The following is a 14,250-nucleotide window of genomic DNA, read 5'->3' on the forward strand; positions in this document are numbered from 1 at the left end:
AGTATTAACACCGCATCCCTGCCGAAGCGCAGAAAAGTCACATTTATAACATGTTAAGACACTTTTAGTGGAAAATGCGAATACATGGCAGAGAAGGTTGGGCATGTGTCCCTTGAAACCATTACCTCACGAAGCTTAGCGCGGGTCTAGGTCTTTCACAGAAAAAAGCTACTCAATCTAGATCAACATCCGAATCATCTTATCAAAGTCAGAATGAAGGATTTAAAGAACACAAATGGTCAACCCAGACAATAAGAAACATAAACAGCCCATGATGTATATATTACATCACAACCAGGTTCACTGGCAATTAAAGAAATGCAAACAAAAATGGCATGATACCATTTTTGCCCTAATATGCAAAATTTAGAAATTTGGGAGTGTGGAGAAATGGGCTCTCCCCTACAGCACTGCGGACTGTAATTTGGTATTCAACCCTCACAAAAGGCCACATCTACCAAAAGCCCTGAACATGTGCATGCCTCTTGATCTGTAAGCCCACATCTAAGACTGTATCTCGATGGAAAATCCAGGTAAATGCACCAAGATGTGTATGTAAGGATTTTCATCATACTGGTCTTTAAAGTTATGAAAAATTGGAAACTACCTAAATGTGTAGCAAAAGGAGACTATCAAATGAAGTATGGTATCCATTCAACGAAATACTATCTCGGTATTATGGCAATAACGTAAGGTTTTATGACACGGAAAAAGAATACACAGCAAGACGTCGTAAATGAGAAAAGATGAGGAGGCAGTAGACTGACAGCAGTCCTCCATACCCGGGCCTGAGACCCTACCGAAAGGTAGATTTTAATTTTTTAAAACGAGGTAGAAAATTGTCTTTCTGGAAGCTCCCCTAATTTCTCGTGTGTTCTTTCCTGCGTCTTTCAACCCAGAGGGACTCCAGGACACTTCTTTGGGTTTGCCACTCACCTGGACAGACACACGGTGGCCCAAAGTAAAGGGCATCCTGCAAGGCTGCCTCCCCGGGGACACCATCATTTGGGTCCTGTTGTCCAACAGACTTTCTTGAGCTCTGTGCTGGATACGGGGGAGGGGGAGGAGCGTGAGGGATGCGACTTGAATAAGATCCAGTCTCTGCCTTCAAGAAACTCAGAGGCCGTTGGGGAGACAGATAAGCTGAAAACACACAAAGCATTAAGGCACTGATGTAAATGAAGAAGTTCAAGATGTTACAGGAGCAGAAAGGGAGGGCGTCTAATTTCTGTCACATCCTGTACTATCACAGAGCTCATTTCATTCTCCGTGTTAATTGTGCGCTTTGTCATCCATCTGTCCCACAGTCTATGAACTCCTTGAGGACCGGCGCTGTATCTTGTTCACGCTTGTGTCCCAGGGCCTGGCACAGAGCGTAGGTTGTTTAATCGGCAGCTTTGCGTGAATGATCTGAATGGTCTATGTGAAGATGGTTCTGTCAGCAACTTCTCCAGTTCGGCCCATTGAGGATCAGGCCAAGGGAGAGGCTACACTGAGAAGGGAGCACCCTAAAATCTTTCTGGCTCATACAGCGTGAACCAGGTGAACAGACAAGAAGAGGAAGAAAAAAATTTCCCAGGCTGAGTGAACACAAGTGCAAGACTGAGCTAAGAAACAGCTGATTTGTTCTGGTCCAAACAGATGTGGCTGCAGCAGAGATGAGTCATGAAGGGCCTTTTAGTCACACTAAGTTTGTATTTTATCCTGTAAGCAATGAGGATTCCAGGGGGGAAAAAAGAACAAGAGAAATGGTCAAATTTGGTTATAGTAAATCACTCTGGTAGCACCACACAACGTAGAATAAAAGGGACAAGTTAGAAGCAGAGAGGCCAGTTAAACAAGGGGACTGCTGCGAGAAAGCAACCGGGACCTCACGAGGACCTGGATGAAGGCAGGGGCTCCAAGGGTGGAGAGAGAAAGACACCCCAATGTTATTTTCCTCCGGGCCAGCGTGACATCATTCCCAGGCAGGCGGAACAGTTACAAACTGACACGTGAGTGTGAAAAAGGCAAAGACAATCTCAAGGACCCAGCCGTCCTGCCTGCTCCCGGCACCAATCCCCCAAGGTTTCACGCCCCACTAACACCTTGGAGCACACCCCTCCCACAGGCAGGAGTGAAGACATCCAGGGAGCCAGAGAAACACTCAGACGCATCAGCAGAGGGGGGGGGAAAGTGCATTACAGAGCCCAGCATCTGTGTCTAGCAGCTGCCAAGCAACCTCCATGTGTTCGTGCAGCTGTCGCGTGATCGCAATGGAAGACGAAACAGAAGGGCAAAAAGAACGTTCAGCAACAAGCTCTGAGTGCCAGGTAGGTAGGTGGGCTCCGGGACAATCGAGGCTGATCTAGTGGGTGATTCTAGGAGCTACTGCTTGCCTTGGAAGAACCGGCATGCAGAGCCCTTGGGTAACCAGACCATTCCCGGGGCTGTGCATCGCAGGATATCGATCGCCTCACCTGAGCCAGGTCACCTGGGAAAGTTGAGACTGAACTTGCCTCACGAGCTTCCTTAGTTTGACTTCAAGTTCCCAGACTCCACTTCTCTGAAGGTGCAGTAGGACATATCGCTTTGTGTCCAAATCTGTGGATCAACTGAGAAGTTCACGACTCCCTCACGACCAAATTATCAAAAAGATGATCCAGGGTATCATCATTCAACCAAAATAGGTAACTACTAGTTCTGACACCCACCTGTGGGAGGTTGGGGGTATGTATCGTGTTGATCATCCAGAGATTTATTGAGTACCTACCAATATTTATATAAGAATATGAGAGGCTTTGTGCCAGCTGAGAGAGACTTAGAAGGCAAAGTAATAATGCCTGTGAAGTCACCATGTCGCACACTTACAAAGAGGTTCATCCGTTATTTCTTTACAACCAGAATTAATATTCAGTTGTTTGCACGGTGCAGGCATTCCAGGTGTGCACAGCCATTGACTAGTCTGATTGGCCAGCACCCTTGTGAACCAGTGGTTAAAGACAGACTTTTGAAGGCCGCTGCTGCCCACAGCAATGCTGCAAGGTCACATTTACATTCTCAAAGTATCTGGCCTGTGGCCACCTCCTAGTGAGTGGCACGACCAGGATTAGAATCCTCAAGGGCTTAAGATATAGTTAGAAGAGGAGGATATCAAAGAGATATGAAATAATTCCAGGGCGACATGGAAACAGGCATCTGGTGGTGTGGGGCAGAGAGCAGATACACCGTGTGGGTAAAATAAAAGACAAGGGAAAAGTCACTCGGCCCTCGTGGCAAACTTGATAAAGGACTTCATTTTGTGGTGGGGGTAGGAGGCGTGACAGCTGAGATGGGCCTTGAAAGACTCGTGGGATTTGGGTTTGGATTGGACCTGGTCATGGCTGTCAGGATCTGGAGACAGATGCTCTGGGTTCAAAATTCAGCTTTCCATGCATAAGATGAGGAAGATAATAATGGTGTCTACTCAAGGGTTGTTTTGAGGATTAAGAGACAATCTAAGTAAAGAGACCGGCATAGAAAGTGCTCCATAATTGGTGCTATTATTTCATTTCCTTTGCACATGGCGAATGATAAACATTCCTTCTGCGGAGGCTCTTCATTGCCCACATGTGACACCCAGGATTCCTAGTTGCAGGCAACAGAAACCACCCCTGGCCGATGATGATCCGTGAGTAGCTATTCAGAGAAGGAATTTATTGAAAGGTAATTCACAGAATCACCAGAAAGGTCAAAGAATTGGGTAAAGAGATGGGCAAGAACCAAAGGGAGCCGAACAGCCAGGACTGTGGGGAGAACTGAGCCTGAAGAGCCATGTGGTGAAGGACAGAATGCCATGGCCAGCCTCATGTGACACTAGACACTGCCCTCAGTACCTCCATCGCCACTGGCCTGTGTACCCCGCTGTCTCTTACTCTTAGCTCTAGAATCAAAGCCTGGCAGGGCTAAGGTGCATGCCCGCGGCTAGCTGCCATGCAAGGCAGGGCAGAGCTAGCTTCTGAAAGTTCAACTTTTCCGGTACAGACCAAGCCCAGCCTCCCACCAAGATTCACATAGTAATGTAGCGTCCACACGCTGCAAAGGGGTTCAGATGCTAAGCAGCTTAGAAATGATAACTGTCCAACATGCCGTGCCCAGACACCTGTGACCAAGCCTCTGCCAGCCCCTCCAGTCCTAAAGCTTAGGGCTTCCTGACTTAGGACTTCACAATCCAGCAACACCGAATTCTTCTAACCTGCCTAAGGCGCTGTACTTCTTCAGGCCTCTGAGCAGATTTTGTAATGCTTTTTACGCTTCCTCCTGCAGTCCTTCACCTGCTTACCATCAACATAAGCTCCCAGGGTAGATGTTACAACTTCCTCGTAACTGTACTCTCACGCCTAACATGTCCAGAGTATTCGCTCACTCGAGTTATGACTGAAGTCTATAACTGTATCTTCTTAACCCAAAGTTGAAAATAAGCCTGCAAAGTCCAAGGGACCCTGGGACTAAATACGTTAGATTGGAAGTAGTCATAAAAACACAAAGCTAGACTGTTGGAAGTGAAGTCACAGGAGAATAAGCATCCCTACCCCACACGAACACCCCTTTCTGCATTCCCAATCAACTTCTGCTTCCCGACAGTTTCTCCCCAAACCTGCTCATCATGACTTTTACTTGGCCTTCAGTAATCATCTCCCTTTCTCGAGGCAAAACCCTGGCACGTGGCCGCACAAACAAAGATATTTTCCAACCTCCATTGCAGCTCGGTATGACCTTATGAGAAAGGCTTGGCCAATGGAGTGTGAGTGGAAACCACGCATGCAACTTTGAGTCACGTCCTTAAAAAGAGGGATGTGCCCCCTTTCATCCCTCCCTCTCTCCTGCTGTTTTCAGTGTGAGTGTGGTGGAGAGACGCCTTGGATCAAGCAAATGTGGACCCCTGAAAAATCTCAACGTGCAAAGCCACTGCCTAAGCACTGAAGCATCTTCTTCCAGACTGTTCTGTGAAAAAAATATTTGCATTTTATTTAAGCCACTGTTATTCTGAGTGTGTTACATGCAGCTAAACTCATAGCTTAGCAAATATTATAGTTAAACTTGAAATCCAGCCGCTTGTCTCGTCACCGGCATACATTCCCGGCCCCCGGAAAGCTGGGAAATTATCTATCAGAGTGGTAGGGTTTGGGCCGTTTCTAAGTAAACTTGTCTCCCCAGCCTCAAACCTTTCTCCGCCCACTGTCCCTAATATTACTAAGGCCTGCTCTCAAAAAGAGCAAGGGCTTCGATCCCTGTTAAAATAAAAATACCTCTAGGAGGTATAACACTTTATGTTACCATCAGTTTTTGTATACTTGTGAAAGACAAAACTGATACTGTTATGCTAAGAAGGGCAAAAAGGATCTAGAATGAAAATTCGGCACCACTGAAAACCTATAAGCCTCACAAATTTGTCTCAAGTTGGCCTGAGGATAGATTCAGACCACACGCTTTCACCACAGCCAGCTCCCTATTGTGAAGACCTCCTGAGTCTCTAATCACACCTGGGGTTGGTCTCTCCATCCTTGACCCCTTGAGGAGAGTGAGCCTTTCTAGGCCCCAAACCTCTGGGGAGGAATCACCAACATTCACAGGTGAGTCCCACAAAATCCTTGTGTCCCATCCATGAGAAGGGAGCAGGACAGGGGGCGGTTCCTTGAGAGAAGGAAAGTGGGGATCTTCCTCCTCACTATCCCAGGCTCTGACAAATGGTATTGTCCTTGCCCTTTGGCCTTGGCCGAGGAGACACTCTAATTTATCTGGCAGTCACTAGTCTTTTCATTTTGGGATCTGGTGAATTTTACAGTCTGCAGTTGACTCAGCATGCCCCCAAGTGAAAGAATCTGTATATTCTGTCAATCTCCATCGCTCTGGGGAATGTTTTAAATGGTATTTGGTGATTAAAAGCAAGATACAATCGCCTCATGATAAAGAAGCTAATGATCAAGGCCCTTCTAATAGCTTTCATGTTACTGTTAAGTCACAACACTCTCTTGACTTTTTATTCACACAAATGAAGTACAAATCAAATAAAAGCAAACTGTCAATAGGTTGGTTTAAATACCAGATTTCTTTTTTTCTTCCCTTTTAAATAAAGAGCAAACAAGGACAGAAAAGAAACAAGATGGTGTCTTTTATGTTTGTTTTACTAGTCTTGTTTTTCTTTTCTTGCCTTCCTCCTGCAGTGGGCTTGAAAGGCCACAAGATTAGTACTTCTCATTCATATCCCTGAGCTGTATGTATATGGAGATGACAAAAAAAAAAAAAAAAAAAAGCACTTTTTGGTTTTCCCTTTCCATTTGGAGGCCTCTTGTCAAGGTGCCCAGAATCATGCTTCTGGAGCAGATGGAGAAGGCGCATGAAGCCGAGCTGGGGAACCGCGTTTCCAGAAATGGCGTCTGTGTCACCAACCAGAACGGCTCTGGTAGCCTACCGTGCCTCTGTGCCCTGCACCCATATCCAACAGGACACGTAACGCCTGGCCATTCTCAATATTTATTAATTTCGCACCTGCTTCTAGAGACCCCATTTTTTCACCTCGAGGCCAAGAAGGCTTTCTCACCATCAGAGTTTGGCCTGATGATGGTGTCAGAAAGAATCTCGAGATAGGAGCCACATCGGCAGCCAAGATGAATGGCGCCATTCCAGGGAAGAAGACATAACGGGTAGCCCTAAAAGACAACTGTTCACGAGGGAGCCCTTGTCTGGTGTTCGCAGACCCCTTGAACCAGGATGTGAGAATTTGTGGGGTACAAGCAGCCTCTCCCTGGTATCACAGGAGAGGTGAAGGAACGGACAGAGAGAGAAGTCAGAGACTTTGCTTGTGATGCTCAGTTAGTAACAGACGATGCCAAGTCTTCGGACAGCCCCGCCCAAGGATCCAATGCCACCTGTGTAGACCGACTCTCCGGGGCAGAATGACTTTATCATCACTGCAGTCATCAGGCATTTCCCACCCTTCCCCACGTGCCATATCCTCGCCTAGTTTGGCTTCTCAATTTTCACTGCGGTCGGGCAATACTCTCCTTCTCTACGTCGATGTTTTAAAGCAGACTGATCACGGTCTGATATCCCCACAGAAGACCCATGCCAGAGAAAGTAACCCCAGATTCTTTACAGCTCACCTGACATGAGAAGCATGTTCTGGAGGACTTGGCAGATGGCTTGCAGCCCAATCCATCCTTACTTGTTTTGGCCTCCTCATACAGAATATAACCTCTTCCAAGGGGACATTGGATAAGAAATTTCAGAACAAAATTCTCTATTACAGTTATTAAAGGGATATTGTTGAGAATATTGTCCATTTTGTTTTTTACTTTCCTGAAATCAACACACACACACACACACACACACACACACACACACACACACACACACCTCTTTTAGCTCTAAGGATACTCATTGCTTAGGGTCAGTATAGTTAATGTAAATTTTTCATAAATCATTTATTATAAAGCATTTAAATAAATTGTGAGGGTGTTTTGGCTGTCAGAAAACTCAAAACCAAATGTGCAGTTTAATGTCAGTTGAAGAGTATAAGATGCTAAATGAGGCCTGTGTATTTGCAAATTCTCCCTGTTTTGAAATTCTCTCTCTTACTGCATTCTACCTTATGTCCTATTTTATTTATATTCTCAAGACTACAATATTTGTTTTCTATTTTATGATAGACTAGATATTCTTGCAAGAAATCATAAATCCCAGGGAAAGACAGAGATAAATAAAATGTATCCTCCATTTTCTGCATTAAATTTTCAATAAGCTGATTTTAAAATTTTATAAAAATATTCCATAAATACGTATCACCTGGGCTTTTAAATTTTAGAATCAGAACATGAAATTTAATTTCATATAAATTTTCAAATATTTAACTAGTTTCATTCGCCATCTAAAATCAAAAGTATACAATCAGAATAGATTTTTAAGTTAAGGTTGCTGACTTATAAATTATCAATTATATTCTGTTTTTCAACACAGTGACTTTTAACTTATATTCTTTTATCACTAATTCATAGTGTTGAGAAGCATTCAAGGGATGAAGCCTTGGATCCATTGATTGTTTTATTCTATAAGTATATTCTAGATTTAAAATTTTAAATGCTTTATTTTTCCATTTAAAACTATTGGCAGTTAATAAATTTTGATAAAAGATCCTGACTGAACACATTTTCCAAAGGCTCTCTCTGTTGGCATCTGCAAGCTAAACTTAATCTCCTTTATAACGCATTGCCTTTAGGATTAGAAGGCTTTTTTTTTTTTTTTTTTGGTGGTTCTCGTTTTGGTTAATGTTTCCCCCAGAAATATCAACTGTTGCTGTCATTCTTATCAAAGTAGGTTATCTCATTGTTGATTCATATAAGCCAAGTTCATTTCTTGCAAAATATCTTTTAATGATCCAAAATCCAACCACTAGACCAGTTGTCATGAATTAAGCCTCTAATATCAGAAGTAAAAGGGACAGAAAATGAGACTACTTTAGTTTCTACATCTTCTTCCCTCTTCCACTCTTTAATTTACAGAGAGTGAAGAGAAACTTGTGGGGTTTGGGGTTAAAAAAGAAAATTCTTTTAATGTCAGATGGTTAACATTTATTTTAAAAAGAGAAATTGGACTTTGAGCCCTTATATTCACCTAGAGTGTCATTATTCATTGTTTTCATCCATAGTCACCAAATACATATTCAGCAACTGCTCTGAACAGACATCACCCTGTGAGCAACCAAGGCTAGGGGAAAGCCATATTATGGAGGAAGCTAGAGAAATAGGAGCTAAAACACTCGTCCCTTGGGGAACAAACAGGCTACTTTAAGAAACACAGCACACCCAGGGCCTACATACTGTAGGTGCTACATCGACATAGGTCATATTAAACTGTACCCACGAAAACAATTTCACGTTTCTAATTCAGCAACATATCATCGTGTCCACACGAATACAGACCAACCCGAGACTGAGACCGTATGTGTTATTTAGAAAAAAAGACCATTAGACCCTGCTAATTTAAATCATTCATTTTGTTTCAATAAATTTTTCCCCATGTCGTCATTCCTGATTTTTCTCTCTAAAATTGAGTAGTACTTTAAGAATGTAGGCTCTGGAGCTAGACTATCCAGATTTTTTGTTGTTGTTTTAATCGAGATATAAGTTACATACAGTAAAATGTGAGATCTTAAGAATTTGAACATTCAGTCTGATGAGCTTTAGTAATTGTACACACCCATTTAACCACCACTTAAATAAAGTATAGACCATTTCCATCACTCCAGAAAGTCCCTGTACACCTCACAAGGCTAGCATAATTTCTGCTACCATAGATTAATTTCGTCTGTTTCAGGACCTAATGTAAATGGAATCATAGATCACATACTTTTTTACGTCTGGCTTCTTTCACTCAAATAGTCTTTTTGAAACGTTGGTTTGTTCCTCCGTGTGACTGAGAGCACTCCATTACATGGATAGACTACCATTTATCTCTTGTCAGGAGAAATTTGGGCTATTTCCAGTCTTTGGCTCTTATGACTAAGATTGCGATCATCAGTTTGGTACAAATCATTTTGTACACGTATGTTTTCATTTTTCTTGGATAAATATCTAGAATTTAGTATTTCTTGGTCATAGAGGAAATATATGTTAAATGTTTTAAGAAACTATGAAATAGTTCTTGTATGATGGTCATTTTACATTCTTATCAACAAATATGTCAAAGTTCTGATTGTCCCACATCCTCAGATGTGGTATTGGAAGTCTTTTGGGCTTTAGCCACACCATTTTCATGTGTGTGAAATAGTAGCTCACTATGATTTTAATTTTCAATTCCCTGATGATTAATGGCTTTTCATCTGTTTCTTGCTATTTGTACATGATGTTTTGTAAAATGTCTGTTCAAGATTTTTGCCCTTTTTTTTTGGTTTGTCTTCTTGTTGATTTGTAGGAGCTCCTTATATATTATGGATATAAGATCTTTATCATATATATATCAAATTTTTTATAATTATCAAATATATATAGCAAATATTTTTTCCTTATTCTGTGGCTTGAATATCCATATTTTTTCAGTTTTCTATCCTTCACACACAAGTTATTTCATAACATTTTTTTTTGTTTTATATATTTTTCACCATCATAACAAAAAGAGAGATGGCGGCTTGCTTCAGCAGCACACACACTAAAATTGAAACAATACAGAGAAGATTAGCATGGCCACTGCGCAAGGGTGACACACAAATTTGTGAAGCAGTCCATATTTTTGAAAAAACCTATTGAATAGTTTGTTCTTCAGTTATGCTTTGAATGGTGGGTAAGGTAGAAATTGTGGGAGAAAATTTCGGATCACAAAAAGCAAGTTTTGAAAATTGTGAAGATGATCGAAACATTGAATGCAAAACACAAGATACCAAAAACATGTCTGTTTTTAATAATTATATTATTCTATTATTTTATAAATGTGTAATAAAGAGGTCCTTCTTGACTGGGAAAAAAAGGTGAGAGAGAAGGGAAGGCAGAAAGAGAGTGTATTTCACGTCTGTAAACGGCGGGGGGCGGGACACAGAGGGTTGGGGCAAACCAAACACACATGGTCTCTATGGAAACATGGAGTTTTGGTAGCAAAACATTGTAGGAAGCAGGCCTTGGATACAGAGAAAGGTGTTTAGTGGCTTTATTCTCAAGGGGAGATGGAACTGTGCAAGTCGATGAAGCAAGTTGTCTGTGTGACCCATCAGAGAGGGAAGGGACAAGGGACAGGAGCAGAAAGGAGTTTTCTAAGAAAAGAATCTAATGAGTGTGTTGAATATTCATTTTTTTAATGATGGAGTAGACCTCACTTGGTCCCTTCTCCCAGTTAACTTCTCTGGAGAACGATTTAGACATCTTTTCTTGTTGATATCACTAATCATTGATCTTTTCTTTTTGTAATATAAAAAAAGGAATGTCTCTAATTCTCAGTCTATCCCCTCTCTGCTCCTTTGCTTATGGTCTTTGCTGAACCTGACATGCCCCTAAAGTGATCTATATGCCCCTAGTCTAAATTAATTGCTTCATCCTCTAAACACATATAGCACTTGACTTCTCTCTTTCTATATTAGCAGTTCACACGTCTTCAATTCAAGCTCTTCTTGAGCTCAAGACCAACATATCTGAACGAACCACATATTTAGCCTGTCTACTTGGATGTCTCCCTCAAACTATTCAGCCTCCAAATGGAATTCTTTATTCCGCTCCCTGCAAAGATATTCCCTCTTTGGCCTTTCTGTCATGGTAAGTGGTACCACCATACACCAAGTTCTTAATCCAGACTCCCATAAATAATTCCTCATCCAAGGCCATTGATCTTACCACCCTTCACACTTCACCCCAAAGCTCTCAACCTTATCCTCTTGTCTCCAATCTACTGTATCATCCTAGTCCAATCACTGCCATTTCTTCCCTAGATTCTTACACACTTTTGACTTTGTCATCTTTCTCCCCACTACAGTCCAACTATGTAGTCTTTCAGGTAGCTTCTAGAATGCAAGTTATCTCTTCTTAGATCTTTGTATTTTAAATTTTCTTTTCCTATAATGCTCTTTTTAAGGCTTCCATGATCTGAAGTAGTACCACCTCACCTACACCGATACTCTCTACCACAAAACCCCCTCTATTCCCTTCTTAGAATTTACCTCAAACTGTGGCCACATTTTCCTTGTTGCTCTTTTCCACTAAGATGTAAATTCCAAAGGGATAGGCCCTATGTTTTCCTTTTTCACCAGAATATCTCCAAGATCCAGCAAGGTGCAGGACACATAATAGGCACCTACAAGGAATATTGAATAGAGAATGTTTCACTGACTCGAATCTCGGATCATGTCTTTTTCATTTTCTATTTACCTCAAAACATTTCTTTGCAAATGTCTTCTTGGGCGGATTGCATTGACTTCCTTGGAAGTCTTTTGCAAACTGCATTACCTTTCCCAAATCGGCTTTTCTGATCTCACTTCCTATATCCTAAAATCTTTTCCTCCCCTAGCCCATCTATGCCCTACAGCCCAACCCTGAATATGTTGTTGCTCTTAGATTTATGCACTGCATATGGAGAATTGCATCTTTAAGATACCAGATAATAAGCAACAGTGATTTTAGGCCAATTCAGTCAATTTGGTGAAGAAAAACCAGCTGCTTAACGAAGCCAGCTACTTGGTTCCATCAGACAACAGACCAGGTAGACAATGCGTCCAGACACAAATCCTTGCTGTTTCTGGTGCCTTCCTCTGCCTGGTATCACGCTCCCCTCTCATGAGGGTGTTTGAGTCTGATCCTCTCAGCCAAGTGGCAGATGGAGAAACTGTTTGCAATTGAGATGAGAATATTTTATCAGACTTCCTACAAATGGGGTCTACTGAATTTTAATCTGCTGGTAAAGCACTGACAAAAAAAAAAAAAAAAAGGAAAAGTCTCAACAGGACATCCTGTAAGGTCTCCTCAGGAATTAGTGTGTTTTGGGTCAACATTCAGTCAATAGATGATAAACGTCCAAGGGCAACTGAGAGAACCCCGAAACAGACATTTCCCTGGTCCCTCCAGCCTCCCAGTGAAGGCCACACGGCAGAAGGGGACCTGGGTCGGGAGCCAGGAAGTCTGTATTCCAGACCTGCTTCTGGCCCTGACTCCTTAGGTCACCGCCTGTTGGAGATGTTACTTTTCAGTCTCTTGGTTGCTCCATCTGTACAATGGAAAGAATTCATCGTATTTATCCCAACTGGGTTGTGAGGGTACTTGGGAAATCAACATTACCAGACAGATAGATGAACCAAAAGTTGTTTGTAAAATTAATGATATTTTGTTCTTTTCTTTCTCATACAACTCCACAACAAGCTCTATATAATAATAATGGCTTCTGATGTTTATTGGACAGTCACTACGTCCTGGATATGTGCAAAGCAAATATATACACACAAAGGGCACTTTGTTGCACTTTGCATGAATTATCTCTCTTAACTCCTATTACACTCTGAAAGAGGATGCTTTTTTAAAAGGGCACAAACATTTGAAAAGTAGCCTGTCTTATTAGTAGATAAACTTTGTTTAGTATTGCCTCAGGAAATTGAAAACAAAACCAGGCAATCATCCCCAAAAGTGCATTGCCACCACCTCTGGAGTACTCCTCCCCTCCCCGCCCCCTGCTTTCCTTCTACGTGGATACAGTATATGTACACAAACATGTATACAAATAAACACATATACAAATAAAAGTAACAGTCCAGGTTTACTATGAACTGACTATGTGCCAGGGACTGTGGCAAGTACTTTATGTGTATTACCTCAATTACTCATCAACCTTTAAAGTAGGTACTATTTTTAACGCCAAGATGATAAATCTGAGGCAAGAAAAGTAGCTTTCTCGAGATCAGAGGTAAGAGCTAGAGGTAGAACTGGAGCCTAGTTTTCCTGAAATCCAGAACTTGCTTTTCTATGCGGTACTCCATAAGACCTCTCCATCCTGTCTCCCCATTTTAATATTTCTAAAATTAAGTTTTATAACTGATGCGTACATGGAATATAGTAGCAGAGGAATTTTTAATATTCGATAAACAAACAGTTGTTATTAAAACAATGGGACCTGAGAACAGAGGAAGCGGTATGAGGATATGTGCAGAACAGGGTCCAGGGGACACACGGAAGGCAAGAAACTCGGTCCCCATTTTGGCTCTGCCAGTACCGGCCGTGTGACGTAGGACGAGCCATTTGGTCTGTCTTAGCCTCTATCTCCTGGCTCGGAAAATGAGGGCACTGAGTGAAACGCACGTTCTACGTCTCTGTATGAAATCTAGTACCGGTGAGCGTGTAGCAGGTCATCCTCCAGCCAACAGCCTGGCCCGGGCCTCAGCAGCGCGGGGAGAATAAAGGAGGCGCTTGCAAGACCCCAGCCACGAGCGTGCTGCCCGCTCCTCCCAGTCACGGGCCCTTTCAGCAGCTCTCTGAAAACACAGGCTGCATCCAAGGCGCCTGTTCCAGCAGCACTTCTGTTTACCCCACCATCAGGATGGTGTCATTTAGCCAGAGCCATCATTCATAGTCACACCAAATGGCCCATGGAAGAAAAGTTGGTTACACTCGAAGAACAGATGACAAGTGACAGGCTCTGCTCCTGATTTTCCACAATAACAGAAGAGACCAGCAACTGCCATGGTGGTCCAACACCCGAGCAAACTATTCCCTTCCAAGCAGACGCGGTCTGCCGGTACCCGCTCCTCTGTGGGGTTTAGAGAGCAAGCATCCC

General features: G+C 42.5%; 1 long non-coding RNA gene and 1 other non-coding gene across 6 annotated transcripts in view; one reads left to right on the top strand and one right to left on the bottom strand.

The window, feature by feature from the left end:
• LOC107521628 overlaps positions 1 to 14,250 on the bottom strand; it is a 139,220-nt gene that overhangs the window by 76,436 nt on the left and 48,534 nt on the right. For 4 of the 5 annotated variants that reach the window (XR_004955113.1, XR_004955112.1, XR_004955115.1 and 1 more), the window contains 2 exons: positions 2,460 to 2,594; positions 937 to 1,143 (listed from right to left, as the gene is read on the bottom strand). The exons of the other annotated variant lie outside the window; for it this stretch is intronic. This is a non-coding gene — a long non-coding RNA (uncharacterized LOC107521628). The remainder of the gene's footprint in view (positions 1 to 936; positions 1,144 to 2,459; positions 2,595 to 14,250) is intronic. 5 annotated transcript variants of the gene reach the window in all.
• LOC118613211 lies at positions 10,142 to 10,244 on the top strand. Its single transcript, XR_004955346.1, has one exon. It is a non-coding gene; the product is annotated as a U6 spliceosomal RNA (small nuclear RNA).

Source organism: Rousettus aegyptiacus, unplaced genomic scaffold, assembly GCF_014176215.1.
Source record: "Rousettus aegyptiacus isolate mRouAeg1 unplaced genomic scaffold, mRouAeg1.p scaffold_m13_p_17, whole genome shotgun sequence".
In the NCBI taxonomy this organism is placed as follows: Eukaryota; Metazoa; Chordata; class Mammalia; order Chiroptera; family Pteropodidae; genus Rousettus; species Rousettus aegyptiacus.